Source organism: Lytechinus pictus, chromosome 18 (assembly GCF_037042905.1).
Source record: "Lytechinus pictus isolate F3 Inbred chromosome 18, Lp3.0, whole genome shotgun sequence".
Lineage (NCBI taxonomy): Eukaryota > Metazoa > Echinodermata > Echinoidea > Temnopleuroida > Toxopneustidae > Lytechinus > Lytechinus pictus.
The window spans coordinates 11,724,376-11,740,518 of record NC_087262.1 but is presented as its reverse complement, the minus strand read 5'-3'; the positions used below and the strand labels follow the sequence as shown (position 1 = coordinate 11,740,518).

Sequence of the window (16,143 nt, the reverse complement as noted above, 5' to 3'; positions counted from 1 at the left end):
TTGTTCATCTCCATGTATTTAGTATATTCATTTCATTTTATTCAAATTATTTCATTATCATTGTAAATACTTTTTTTTTTTGGGGGGGGGGGGGTGGTAAGGAAAAGATAATCAATTTTGAAATATCAATCTCTCAATGAGCAAAGAAGGTGAAGTTTGTGTGTGCAGCAAAAGGTCTGTAGAAGAGGACTAATCAACTTGGAAGACAGCTCGAAGGAGCGCTATCTTTTACCTGGCTTTTGTGCTATTTTTAGTTGAGACACCTAGAGTGATCGCATCTTGACCATCACTACTATCTGTAGAATGACCGTTAGATGTCTACGGTCAAAAGTGAGCGGTCAGTGGCAAGCGGAAAAAATAACAAAAACAATTAGGTCATTACACTTGCAAGTTGTTTGTAGGATATTGCCTTCACAGGAAGGTGGCATCACTAATACTACTACTATTTTAGAGTGATAACACTTCAGGTTTTTATTATGATACACATACATCTTTGCAAAAAATATTATGAATATTATGGGAATAGTATTTTTGTTACATAATTTCATGATTTCAATGTACAGAAAATACAAAAAAGATTGAACAGGAATTACTGAGATCTCATTAGTAATGTGGAAAGGGTCCTAAAATGAAGAGATACAATATTTCAAAGATAAAAAAATTCAAGTAATGATTATGATGTACATTTCTTTCAGTTTATTTGTCAATATTTTCAGATAAAGAGCACTGTAAACAGAAGACAACGGCATGAAAAACATTATTTCTTTAACTACCAGTACTCCTGAAGAGCTTCTCATCAAGTACTTCGTCTGTGAGATTAAAGGACAAAATTTATCTCACCAAGATTGCACATGAATTAGTCCAGGCACCATCAAAATAGTGAATTACAAAAATGTTCTCATTACTGCATACTAATTTGAATTTTTACTGGACATAGGAACAAATCTGTATGGGAGCTCCTAATATTAATCTTAAGGCTCATTCCAAGTATCATTTAATAATGAACGAAACAGACATTCACCAAGCACTTTTCACAATTTATAAGGGCCATATTTGTAATAATGGGGGCAAACTGCCTTCAGATACCTTTAAATTGTTTCCTGTAATGGATAAATAAAATGGTTAAAGGTAGATGAAACTATTATGAAGTGGAACATGCTGAGAAAGAATGGAGGAAGGAGATGATGGGGGGTACATCTCCTAGGAAGAAAGAGTGAAATTGGAAGGCAGTCTATGTAGTAATCATTTAGTTGAAGCCTCTTGACCGCAAGATCATCAAGCAAAACTGCAACTCATCTACTCGACAACACACTTGAAATCAAACCATGTTTCGAATCAAACCAATTTAATTCCCCAGGACTGCTTCTCATTCCAGATCTGTACAAAGTCATTATACTTAATGAAATCTGTATGTTGGTTCTTCTTGAATATCTCAGCCTATCTGTATCTAGACCCATCTCTGTGCTAATAGGTTCTAACTCCTCTTTAAAGGGATAGTTTAACTGCGATCTTAGGACATTTTTTTTTCTCTTCCAGCTAATGCTGTAATCACAACTCCAAACCCTTAGGTCAGACAGGAATCATCGTGCATTTTTGAGCTAATCAGTGGCTGCGATAATAAGGACTACTCTCATTTTGCTTTAATTAACACTGTAGGCTATTGATGGAAAATAATGTATTACTTATTGCCAAGAATGTAAATGTTACCTATGAAATAAAATGGTCAGGGTTTGTTTTACTCTTTGAACATTATTACATGCACTGACAGCATAAAGGGCCCCACAGCTCAGATTTTTGCAAAATTCCACAATACTCCATCCCTTTAAAACACAAAGATCACAGCCCATCTTGCCCCAAAACAGCAATGACTATCTCTCTTTCTAATAGCATCATACCACATGAAGACATACTGGTTTTATTAATCTTATGCATACATGTACCTTCCTATTCAGGAGAGAGTGACTCATTTTAACGTTGGATAAAAACCTGATGACACTTCAGAAAAACAACAAAATTACACCCAGGCGTGGCCTGCTTTCTTAAAAAATGCACAATAATAATACTCGTCAGTTTTTATATAGCGCATACCACATAATAAATATGTCTCTATGTGCTTAAGAAAATAAAGAAAAGAAAAAGATGTGTCGGTGAGTTCACATTGTGGAGTTTAGGTACTATTTGAATAAGTAGGTTTTAAGGGCCATTTTGAATTTGTCAAGTGAATCAATTGTTTTCAGGGAATTTGGGAGTTTGTTCCATAAAACAGGGGCTGCATGAGCAAAATTTTTAGTTGATATGTTTATGTTAATAAAAACGATTTAAGTAGAATAAATTATACAAAAGTTTTCATGAAAATTAATGAATGGGAGATAACCCAGTAAACAAATATAGTCCTGGGCCCCGTTGCATAAAACTTTTGCCAGACTTATTTTTGCCATAGTTTTTCTATGGCAAAAACCTTAGTTTTTTGCCATAGTTTCAAATTCGGTCAAAATTTCATGGCAAAAAAACTCTGGCAAACTTTTGCCAGAGTTTTTTAAGTTGCCAGAGTTTTTTAAGACTGAATAAACTTGAACGAGGATGAAAGCCGATATCAGCCGATATCGCGATCGGTATCTGCGGCTGCTGAAAAAATCATGGAGACTCCATAGAACGGTAAGCTTGATATTTTTTAAATGAAATGTGTTGATATTTGCTATTTTTATCATTATAGGTCGATTAATTAGTTGCAAAAATATCTGTGTATTGTTTTGAATCCGTGCTCGCACCGTGAAAGTGAGATTCACGATTTTTTTACACGTTTGAATCGTTCCATTTTTGTGTCGCAAGCGTCTGCGGGGTCTGCGTCTCGGCCATGTCTATTGCCGCCGGAGCTTCGGCATGGTGATGTGACCGCGCTGGTCGCACTTGGTGCGCCAACAGCTGAAACCACCAACTGCATCGACACGTTTGGAAAGCTTATTTATCGATTTATCGTATTTCTCTTGCTATGATCACACATTCTACATTATGATTAGTATCAGTAAATAAAAATTTCATGTTGTTCAAATCAATTTTTCGTGTTAGAATTGAATTGAATGCAAAGCCAAAGTTGCAAACTTTGGACCACCGTCACTGTCGGTCGTTACCAAGTCAGACAAGTTGAATTGAAGTTGGTTAGATTCTAGACCTACAACAACAGTTAGATCGAATTTTCAGATCTAACTTTAGGCATAGAATCAACATTCTTGATCTAAGTCAACTTTTTCTGAAGAAGTTGAGACTTCAGTCAGTCAGTTTGAGGTCTCCACCGTGAAGCCCCTGAGGCTGAGTGAGGTACCGTAATGGTACTAGTATTCAACCTGTTTGGAGAGTTTCTTCAAATATACAGAAATATGGAATTTACCTGAATTTCAGACCTGTCTTATTTCAAAGAGCAAATGCTGGTTATTCTTTTCCCGTTATTTTTTTCTTCAACCCGTCAACTGCGTGCGCGGGCGATCGAATTTTACGGCGACGGTTTTTGGTACTAGTAATTCAATCCGTCGGTACTAGTATTCAACCTAGTCCTAGTGATGAAAGATGGTCCTGTCTCTCAATCTGCCCTTGTCCCATCCGACTATGGACTAGACCATTTGAGATGAGACCAAACAGGGAATTAATCAAAGCCAGAGACTTACATAGATCTAGATCTAATTTAGCAATCTAGACCTTTTTAAGATTTGCTATCAATCCTCACTAGGTTGAATACTAGTACCATTCAGTGCAAAAGGCCATCGCCGCATAATTCGATCCTCTGCGCACACAGTCGACAGATTGATAAAGAAAATACTGACAACAGATTACCCTGGAAATAACAAAGGTATGAAATTAAGATAAATTCCCTATTTCTAGATATTTTGGGGAATATGTCAAAATCTTTGAATTATGCCGGGTTGAATACTAGTACCCATACGGTACATGTTCTATTATTATTACGTAGGCCCTTAAAAAAGGTGCGTAGCTGTAGAGCTAGAGCTAGATTAATGGTTGGCGCATAGACTCTCTTGTACCAGGTGCAGATCTAGAGCCTGTGTCTTTACTTAGTACAGTACTACAGGGCGCGAATTGGCACTAGGGCCTACAGTGCAGTGCTGCGATCCAAAAATTTTGACAACTCTGAATGGTGGCTTTAATTTCTCCCTTAAAAATTTGAAATAAAATAGGAGGGGGGAGGCAGTCGTACCAATTGACCCCCTTTCCCTGGATCTGCTATAGGTGACCCCACATGAAATTGCGACATCATGATCATGAAGTGAACAGTACTTAGCGTAATGTGCCAAAAATTTTGAGGGGGCCTGACACTGACAATGGCGTAGGGGGCAAATCTTTTTAATAAAAACTGAGCAATCCAAAAATTTTACATTTTTTTTAAATACCAAAAAAAAAAAAAAAAAAAAAAAAAAAAATTTAAAGCTTGTTATAATAATCCAACACTCTGCAATTTATTTCAATTAATTGAAATTAATGATCTGATGACCACTAAAGTAAAAATCTTGAAAATCCTTAATAAAAAAATTCTTGCAGAGAAACAAATCATATATATAATGTTATTTTGGGGCTGAATGGAGACTATGGGATTGTTGTATTGTTAGTATTTAACATGCATTACTATGTTTTTTAAGGGGCTAGAATTTTGATTTTGGTCTCAATTGCATATAACATCATTGATTATTTGTTTAAGATAGAAAATAAAAAAATGATTAAAAAATTGCAGTTTTGGAATTTGGATATTCCAAGTTCATATAAATTTGCATATCTAAATTATGTTGAAGAAATGAACAAATCCCTTTAGGTTATTTATCATCTGAAAGGGAATTTCAATGATCAATCCAAATATTTTTTTCCAGTTTGTACTGAGCTAATTTTTTTCTGTTAAGTTTGAATCACTGTAATAAGTCCAACAATTGGAATCAACCATCAAAATGTCCTATCCTAGTAATGGTTTAATTCACCGGCACAAACATATTAGTATATATTCATTTGATAATTTATACTGAACTGAAAGTAATCTCAATGCAAATATTTGTGTGACTTTATCTAGTCTTAATTTGTGACTCTCTAATAGGAATATTTATTTTCTCATTCAATATCTAACAGCTTAAATAGTTGAGGTATATACACTGGAGCAACTCAAGTGCATGTGTGACTTTTTGAGAAGAAACCACACAAGGCTGTTGGTTAGCAATCACCATGTAAAAGGGTAAGATATACAGCTTAATTTCAAATTAGCCAAAATTCTAATTGCTACCATTTTAAGTATTTATAGACAGGCTTATATTTTATGTTGGTAATCTCGATGCAAAGTTTTTCAAAGTGAAAATAATATTTATGAAGAAGAAGAAGTCATTACTGCCTGATAATGTCGAACATAAGTAGTTATAAAATACAATTTAAAAAAAAAGGTTTCGTCTTCTTGAATAGAAAGAAAAAAAAAATTGTTTCAGGCATATTTGAAATGAGTAAGAATCCTCATGTTGATTATTAAATTTATACAACCCCCCCCCCCAAAAAAAAAAAAAAAAAAATGTACCTAATCTCACCTGGCTATGCTAGTGATTGTGTAGACCTGAATCAATAATAGTTGAGTTCATTTAATTACCTCTTGCAATTCTTTGAAAATTATTATTGATTTTGATTTTTTTTTCTTTGATATGTCCATTGGAAATGATGAAATCTTATTTTCTTACAATTACAAGTTTTGATTTAGATTTTCATGGAATAAAACTGAAAGAGTACAACACATCTTTCTTATAAATTCCTGATTTGAACTCTAGTTACATTAATAGATTGCAATTTTAAATTTTGATAACTTACAAAGTAGATAAATAATATTAATTATATGCCATGAAATGAGATTTTTGTCAAATAAATTTAGACATTCTTGACAAAGTGCAGAGTGTCTTTTCAATTAATATATAGCATATACCTATTTTATGATTTGTTTGTGTTTGCATTTTAAATAAAGGTTTGCAGCAACCAGACAGAGAGCCTGTGTGGAGATGCTATTGGCTGCCCAGGTCGGACTGCCTCCAACCTGAGGCGGTCTTGGAGTGATCTAACAAAAGAGTGAATGATTATGCTAGGAATCAGACAAAGACTGGTATGTATTTTTATTTATAAGAGTTAAGAATATATTTTATATGCATCAAGAAGAATTAAAGATCACTATCTCTTAAATTTTATTTTGTTGTAATTGTCATGCAACTAATCCAAAATATCTAGAATTTTTTTACATCCACCCATCGAAGGTGGGTCCGAGGACAGGTTTTGGGGTTGTCTGGCCATCCTGTCTTTCTTAAATTATTCTGATAAGTAAAGAACTGTTTGATTTCAAACTTTGTCCAAGAATGCATGTAGGATTGATTATACTTTAATTATTTTGAGGGTATCAAGGTCAAAGGTGGCATGCCTTGTTCACCTGAATATACATCGTTCCTGTGATAAATAAAGAACCCTTTGATGGTTCAACTTCAACTTGGCAAATATATATTTGGGAGTGACAATGATCAGGTTAGGTAAAATGTAAAAATTCACCAGAGATCGTTGGCAAATTTGTGTGTTTAATATTTTTATCTTTTGATGTCGCAATGGCGGATGCATACATTTTGAAACTTACAAATGTACCCCCATGATCCTCGACGGGTTAAGAATGGATTGGTGTCACGGCTAAATACTAATTTAAAAAACAAGTATTCTTCTTTGTCTATTTCAGTCATACAGTAATTAAATTGTTGCATTTGTGGAAAACTTCATAACTGAACAGTTCTGTGTGTAGTGACTTCAAAATTTGTTATTGACAGATTCTTCTTTGGCCTAGATCCCCTGTGTTTGTGGGGGGGGGGGTACACCCCCAAAAAAATTGTTGAAAGTACTGTGTATATATGCAAGTGATGACCATTTTTTGGGGGGTTGTCAACATTTTCTGGACAAAAGTGCCCCTCCTTTTGGAAATTCCTGGATCTGCGCCTGGGGTGAGGCGAGTCAAAATCACCCTTCATAGTTTTTTTTAAAGATCCTTCTGCTGTGATCCCTGTTTGCATGGAGAACATTTATAATTGTGGCATTACTGCACTTTGTTAAATCTTTAGGTGGTAAAGTGAAGCCAAATATGGAGATTGTGCTGGCAGCCATGAGGGACAAGGCCAAGCATTGGGTCCATGGCCAGGAGACAGAGACTGGGGCATCTGAGCAACTGGTTAGTTTTACATAAAAGATTTATCACACAAAGGCATAACAAAGTTGAAAATATATATACCTAAGGATCATTGTATTAATTTTGCTATATTCTTTCATTCATTTTCTCGAGAAAGGAGCATAATTTCGATTGAAATTTGTACAAGATGGTTCTCCCTATAGAAATAGGTAAACTGGTTTACAATGAAAAATTCAGATTTTTTAAAAGCTAGAATAATTATCCCTAACCCATGAATTCCTATCATTCATTTTGAATTAATTAAATCTGAATTTTAACGGGGATAGTTCTTCTTTCCTCATGAAAATTTCTGCAAGGAATAGTAAGTAGCTTCAACTACTATTGCCAGATTGAGGGATTTTCGTTTAGAGTTGGTAAATGATTTAAGATTTCCAAAATGAAATAAAAATGTTGAATCAGAGTAAGTCAATAAAAAAAAAATCAATGCGGAATGGTTTGAAGATGTAATTAAAGTTAAGTCAAAAATTATTTTCTTGATGTGCAGCTTTCACATAAGGCGGCCTGCTTCTGGACATGGGGAAGCCAGAGGAGGAAAAGGAGGTTGAGGCGGAACCTCAAGCTGTTCCCGGGGCACCATTGACATCCAGGGTAGATGGGGTCTAGTTGATTTTTAGGACACCAAGATGACACCCAGCATAAGAGAAGAGAAGGTGCTCTTCCTGTTATGACCAGCACACCAAGTACCAGGAGCATGGATCTGCAGCAAGTTCAGCAGGAGACGCTCAGAATGCAGCAAGCTATGCTGCAAACATTTAAAATCATCCATGTTGATTTTTGTAATTATCCACAATTGTTTGCAGCAGTTTGTTAATGGAAATCAGTAGTAACATTGAACAATGCAACTTCCTCTCCATTTTTTTAAAACTGGAAACCTGTTGAATATTGTTTTTAGAAAATGAAGTAAATCACCTTGAACTTTGGAAATTTCCAAAAGCATATATTTTAGCAAGTAATATGAAAATGAGTTATACCTTGGTCACATTTGGTGGCCTTACGGCGAGTCGAAATCAGTCGTTTTATGTATTACTATACGAACCACCTACATGAAGCTGGTACAAGGATGAGTAAAATGGTTGATTTCGACTCGCCATAATGCTACCGGCGAATGTGACCTAGGCATAAGTTGTTGATGTCATTGCCTCATAATTTTGAACAAAAAGTGACAAAGACTACATTCTTCAGGATTGAGAAAGTTAAACTTGAACTTTATTCTCATCTCAGTAGATAGAAGATAATGTTATTCATTCAATACTGCGGTAGAATTTGAACAAATGCCTTGCAATGCAACATAAAAATTTAGGTTCTGAAATCTTGATGGGAATCCCTGTGCAAGAACAGTTTTAAAGTTTATTTATACATGTTCATATTGCAAGTCTGTTATATGATCTGTCAGCATTGTTTGTGGATCTCACACTGGTGTCATTAGCCATAGTTCCAATCTTACGCCATCTGCAAAATGTTTTCCAATGGTACTGTTATGTTGATTTAAAAGAAAAGGGACCTTGTCAACATTCAATCACATCTTTCAATACGCATATAAGGGTATGGGATACTGTTAGCATTGAAATTAAAATATGACTTGATAAAAATTATTTTCAATTAAATTAAAAGTATTATAATGGTTCATAACAAGTTCTTTTGACTGTCACTCTGACTGTTCTTAATAAGTGATTGCGAATAAAATTATTTTAAATGTATAATTCAATGAGAAATGAATTGTTTAAAAGAGGATAAATTGCGAGAGAAGAGATAGAAAAAGAAAGAAAGTATTAAGAAAGAGACGTCTGAGTTGCGTGACTGTAATTTAATTGAAAAAAGAAAACTGTTCTTAATAAGTGATAAGTTTTTCCCTATTCTCGCTTGCAAATAAAATTGTTTTAAATGTATAATTCTATGAGAAATAAATTGTTTAAAAGAGGATAAATTGCGAGAGAAAAGATAGAAAAAAGAAAGTATTAAGAAAGAGACATCCGAGTTGTGTGACCGTAATTTAATTGAGAGAAGAAAACTGTTCTTAATAAGTGATAAGTGTTCCCCATTCTCAATTGCAAATTAAATGATTTTAAATATATAATTCAGAATTAAATTGTTTAAAAAGGAGAAAGGGAGAGAGAAGAGGAAGAAAAAGAAAGAAAGGAGAATTATTAAGAAAGAGATGTCTGATTTGTGTGACTGATATTTTAATTGACAGTAGAAATAAAATGATTTAACCTTTAGGTTGGCCTCCGACTATAAAAATACAATTGCACCATCCCTCTTGGCCCATAAAGGAAAATATTCTTGATAGTTACATAAAATATTACCAAGAAAAACATCAAGTCTTGTTCGCCCTCCCCCCCCCCCCCCCCCACCCATATAATTGCCACACCTTCAACACTATGGATCTATGTTTTATGAAATTGCTAATTTGGATATTTTGGAAATATTTTTAACATTGCCAAGAAAGCAACAACAACAAAAAAGAACCTTTTTGAAATATTATGGACAAATGTGATACAAAATGTTTTCCTCCACTTTTTCTAACAATATTATAATGTTTTGAATAATGGCATTGAGGAGGGGGTGGTGTGATTGAATTGATGAATTTAATTATTTGTTCCTTGTCAAATAATTTGGATATACATACTTTCATCCAATGTAAATACAATGTGTAGACCTAGGCTGTTTACTCCCCCCCCCCCCCCCCTCTTCCAGAATAATCCCCCTCTTGCTATCTCTCTTATTGTATGTTAGATGTGCGGGGACAGTTTCATCCCATCATGGAGGTTATCATTAATTGAGTTTTATTCCTGGGTTTTATAAAGCAACCACAAAGAAAAAATAAAACATCTCTCAGTTGTCCCCGTTCAGGAACTTTCGATGATGGCTAGTTTTTCTTACTTTATTACATTTTGTTCCCAGCCTTCTATCATATACATGTAGACACAAGTGTGAAATTAAAAAGGAATCCACACAAATTTCGGGTCACTGTATTATATAGTGTAAGTTTTGATAAATATATCAGTCGGATATTTCATTTCCCCTTTTGTTTACGTGCTCGATCGTCGTCTGTCTTGGACTGGAGCAAGCCGAGCGACGGGAAAGAAAAATATAAGTTAGGTCTGTTTTGAGTGAAAGATAGACCTCCTCCGGCATGCCCCTCCTTCTCAATCATCACCCAGTTTTTATGACCTGTTAAAGAAAAATGAGACTGGCAAAGGTGAGAAATTAAGATGTCCAATGAGCGCGTCCTAATCTTACTTTGAAGTTCCAACTTATTTTTGCAAGTGTGGGACTAGGCCGTATCGACTGCTATTCAAGTTTTCCTCGTAAAATTGAACTTGCAGTACAAGTCTGTTCAATCGTTAAAATAAAGTTAGCTCATACTTCTGAGTATTTCAGTTGATTTAGGGTAGTATTTCTTGGTATGTCTCATAGAACTTGTACATATTTGGATTTACAAAGATGGCTAAATGGTATAAAACAGCAAAAATTGAGGCGGCTTAGGAGGTACTCCAACAACACATCGTTGCATATCGCATAGAGGTTGAACCAGCGGCCAACTCGCCAGCCAGAGGCTCTGGCGATAAAGGTCACGGTAGCAAAGAAAAAGAGCAGACTGCCTAAGTTCAAGTTCAACTTTAAAGCCTTATGTTTTGAGTAATTTAAAGTGTTTAGTCCAACTGCATCGCTCTATTCACAGCATAACTTTTCAAAAACACTATAATCATATAGATTTACTTAAACTAGAACTAGATTCTATCTTAGAAGATTTTTATTATTGAGCTGTCACAGGGTTGATAAATTAAAAAAAATTAAACCACCAACTATTATTCCCCCCACTTCATTTAAAATCTAGATCTTCCTAGGCCCTATTTTTACTAAGTTATATGAAATTTTCTGTAATTACCTTATTGCGTAGCCTATACAAGGCTTATGTCACCCTTCTAATTATTCTTGAAGCCGTAGACAGGTGAATACTGTATATGGTACTTGGGACAGATCCTGAGCAGCTGCCTTGAAATAGTTTTGCCGGAGTTTTTAGGACTTTGCCGTTGGTACAGGAGCTACGGCAAAAACCCACTTGATTTGCCGGAGTTTTTTTAAAGTTTTGCCGTAAAAAACTCCGGCAAAGTTTTATGCAATGGAAAACTCCGGCAATTTTTTTTTTGCCGTAGTTTCCTGATTTTTTGCCGTAAAAAACTCCGGCAAAAGTTTTATGCAACGGGGCCCTGTAGTGTAAGCAATTTTCTTTAAAAAAGCTTTTAAAATCTTTAGCTTCCATAAGTCTAGCGAAGAGTACCAAATTCCATAAAAATGTCAGATATTTTTCCAAGTAAAATTAAAACACTGTCCCACATATGCCTTTTTGGGTTAGTTATTGTCAGAATTAACTGCTTTAATCTAAGATTTCATGATTTCCCAATGAAGAGTTGGTTCCAATGCACCAGATATAGATCCATGATAATATGGCAGTAATTAACCTTGATTCTAAAGGCTCCCCCATGAACCCGGGGGGGGGGGGGGGCACTCAGTATATAATGCATAGTGGGTATGTGCCGCGGAGGGGACCCCCATTTTTACACTCAAATTTCCGTTCCGAGGCATAGCATTTTTGTCTTATTGAGAAAAAGAACAAAGAAAGCCGCTCCAAAGCATAGCATTTTCTTCTTCTCGAGAAAAAAGAAGAAAAAAAGATCCGCTCCAGGGCTTCGCATATTTTCCGTTACGCCGTTCCAGTCGCAATTTTGGTGAAAAGCGGCCGCAGCTCGCTGTCTAACCATCGCCTCTGCGATAGCGCGCCCGGCAGTCATGCCGTAGCCCAGCTGCATGCACGTTCCATAGGGATGCATACGCACTCGCACGCAGGCGACCCGTTCCAAGGACCCCCGTTTTCACAAACATTTGTAGTTCCGAAGCCTGTTCCGAGGACCCTCCTTTTTACAATAAGCCCGCTCCAAGGCCCCTGTTTTTTGTCTCGCCCACGGCACACCCCCACCACTTTTTTGGTCGAGTGCCCCCCCCCCGGGCCCATGAAGCATTTGTTTGCTGCGATTACTTTCTTTTACCTTTAAGACAGAGATGAAAATACAGGTCCCTTGTTCTTAAAACCTCTCTCCATTCCAGCTTTAAATGAATCATCTGTCTCTACATACATGTATATGCTTTTGAGGGTGGTTGGAAGGAGAGGGGAGAAGGGGGGGGTGAAGATCTGGGCCCCGTCTTACATAGAGCTGCGATTGATCTGATCAAACTAAACTATGGAAAGCCAGCAACACCCACATCGAAAAATACATCTTTGTTCAAAAAAAATGTCTAGATATGATGTATTTTCATAAATTCATTGAATTCTTGACAATTTGGTCTGTTTGCCTTTGTTTTCAAAGGACATTTTGCAAATTTCCTGGAAAATTTTTTTGACACTGTTGGATTAACATAGACCTATGATTGATTGGATCAATCGTAACTCTTTGTAAGACGGGCCCTGCTGTACAGACCACATAAGTGCATCATAACATATGTGATAACAATCACTCAGCTTGTTATCCTGTAAAGCATGGATGAAAATGACAAGCTCACCTTTAAAGGCTTACAATGATAGTAAGTCTCATCTGAAAGAATCCCCAGAGGAAGCATAGTCATTGTTATTTTAAGCTGTAAAGCAGTAGCTCACTCATCAGCCTTTATTTCCTCACAAAAATCCCCAATGAAACAACTCATGAAACAGAAAAAGAAAAATGATTATATTTCCATATTCATTTTTTTCTAAACTTCCTTGCATCCTTAAGTGAAAAGGTATGTTTACTAAGATAAACATACCCTGAGACCCGTCTCTAATCAAGCCCAGAATTTTGGCGACCCAAATCAATCTGATGCAAGTTGTTGATGTGAATAAGTTTTGAAGGAGCCAGAGGCTTCTCACAATCATTCAGTCTGACCCATCACAAGCCCCCAAAACAGGCATGCACACTGTAAAAACACTGTTTAAAATCTTACGCATGTTGTTTAAGTCTTTTACTCTAATAACAATTGTTTAATCTTTTTAAAGCAACTTGTTCAAAAGTTTGCATGACTTGTTCAAAAGTTTAAACAATTTGTTTCAAAGTTAAACAACTCAATTAAAAGTTTAAACAACTTACTTGTTAAAATTTTAAACAACTTGTTCATGACTTTAAACAACTTGTTAAACAGTTTAAACAATAGCTGTTACAGCTTGAAATTGGGTTGGCCAAAAGTTCTGTCAACTTTTCCATCTATTTTGTGATTTTTGTGATTTTAACTGAATATTTAGCTCTGGGCCAATCAGGTGCAAGAATTTCAGTAACTTAAATGGTAAGTTCCATGAAATGCTATTTATATTAATGCAATGTTATCCACGGCATAAGCGCTTGCCGATTATATGCATTACTTGTGTTAAATTCTGAATGTCTACTGCCTGTCTATGCTATATTTGCACAATACATTCTAAAAATGATGCAAATGATGTAATTTTCAGCTTTTCCATACAGTTAGGGGACATATGTTGCTCTTTCTTGCTATATTTACCAACAATGAGTGACATGAGTAACATTTTCAGACCACAGCTCACCGGAAACCCAGGCCACATGTGGGAAGTTTGGTCCTAAACTTCAGATCTATTTAGCATCACTTCATGTTTTCTTCATGTTTAAATAAGCCTGTCTTTAGTTTTGGTAAATCCCCCCAAAGGTGAATGCCACTGTTCCATTTCATTTCCTGATTATATCAGTGCATGTGCCCTAAAACGGTTGTGGCATGAAGGATATAAACCATAAATTTGTTTTATTGGATAAATTCACAAATTTTTCAGTTTTATCTTCATGATCTTCTCTGTACGGGCTAAAAATGCCACAATATAATCTTTGTCAGTCACTTTCTAATCTCCAATTCATAAGCATGTTAAGTGCTTAAATGGTTATTTTAGATATTAAAGATAAAAACAGAAAATGCCATATATTTATATTCAAGTTGGTTAAAGTGCATTCGACGACTAATGCGCTGTTGTAATATTGCAATGTTCGATGATACTCGAGTATAGCTCACATGACTGACTAAAGACAGGCTAGAAGCCAATGTGCCAAAGCTCATAAACCACAAGTAGCCCAAGCAGAATGTCTTTGTCTCTTGTGAGCTCTCTTGTGACCTAATGCAGACCACTAAATGTTCAAACAAACTTCAAATATCTCTTCATCTGCATGTTAAGATGATCTGTTTGAAGATCATGTTTTTTTTTAATTTGATAAAATAACGTAAAGTGACATGGAGCACTCACAATACAAAGTTTGATACCAAGTTTGCTGTTGGTGAGTGGTATACTATTACCCTTTTTACACACGCTAAAATTTCCTTAACCCCGTACTATAGGTGGGGCTAAATTGCCATTTAGCCCCACCTATAGTACGGGGTTAAGCTTAGCCCACTTTCTTTTTACACAGCATTTTTGCAAAGTGGGCTAACCCCACCTTTAGTACGGGATTATTTAGCCCTGCAAAAAAGCAGGGTTATCCTAGCAATTGCGGTGCTAAGAGCGATAGTACGGGTTTAAGATCGCTAGTGTAAAACGAAAGTGGGCTAAGCTTAACCCCGTACTATAGGTGGGGCTAAATGGCAATTTAGCTAGCCCCACCTATAGTACGGGGTTAAGGAAATTTTAGCGTGTGTAAAAAGGGTACGAGTGAATGAGCTACCACTAGTCCGGGGTTAGCGAGTTTCGTGTGTGAAAAGCAAGCATTCCTTATCCGGAGTTAGCAATAACAATTTGGCATGTGTGAAAAGGAAAAAAAATAGTACGGGGTCAAGGATAGTACGGGGTTAGCAATAGTCCGGGGCTAAGAAAATCCTGTGTAAAAAGGGTATTTAATTTCTTAAAAGGGAATCAACACAAGTTCCTGCAACCCATCCATGAGTAACATCCACAAATTTTATCTTTCTTTGTGCCAAGAATAACCAACACATCAGATGACATAGTGCCTAATATAAGTCAATTATGTGACTGCAAATATCTTTTAAAAAATCTTGGGGGGGGGAAGAGAAATCTATACAATGTGTTTGCAATACAATAATCTAAGTTTATCGCCTCTAATATTTTATCAAATCATCCAGAAGGCTCTCTCCAAACTAATTGCATTGATTAGGGGACGAGTTAACCAATGAGACTTGAATTGTTTCAAACAAAGGCTCAAACACTACATGTTTTTGCCAACTGGAACTGGGTGGTTGGTACCTGTACAAAGTCTTTGGGTATTTCAGTATTAACCAATCAGTTTAAAGTTTCCAACTATTAATTTCACCTCATTAAATGCCCGATCAATAATGCATCCTGGAAAAGATAGAAACTATTAATGGCAAAATGAGGACGCATGACTAAACTCCAGTCAGCCCTGAACCGATTTTCGCCTAATTTTTGGTCCATTCCGGATCCATTAATACCCTAATTGCTGTCGACATGCAATCAATGACTAACGTCCAAAGCTTATAATCAATTTAAAAGATTTGACAGAACTTGAGATGGACCGATTCTAGTCCACCCCATAGACCTGACTCGATGCTTAAATAATTACCAAAAAGATAGCGCTCAGTGAGTAATTAGTCCCACGACCCATTACGGAACACATTTGAACTTTTGCCATGAAATTAGGGATGGCGTGACTTTATGAAATTTAAGAGGAACTTTAATGTTCTGTCAGAGTTTAAAGATAGCATGCCTGATCAGTAAACAGCACCAGTCGGAGGAAATACAAATTTTAAAAAATATTCCTGTCATTAAATTCAATCATAGAATTCCCAAAGGTTACAATGTCATCACATAGCATGATGCAGACATATTTTCGAGTGCCCCTTTCAAAATGAAGGGCCGTGGTGTAGTGGTTCTGACTCTCGCCTTGTAAACAGAGGGTCGTGTGTTCGAATCC

At 36.0% G+C, this 16,143-nt stretch overlaps 1 long non-coding RNA gene across 1 annotated transcript; it reads left to right on the top strand.

Moving 5' to 3' along the window:
* Positions 1 to 2,607: 2,607 nt before the first annotated feature.
* LOC129274678 (uncharacterized) lies at positions 2,608 to 8,866 on the top strand. Its single transcript, XR_010296471.1, has 5 exons — positions 2,608 to 2,655; positions 5,119 to 5,221; positions 5,987 to 6,121; positions 7,110 to 7,216; positions 7,719 to 8,866. It is a non-coding gene; the product is annotated as an uncharacterized LOC129274678 (long non-coding RNA).
* Positions 8,867 to 16,143: the final 7,277 nt, after the last annotated feature.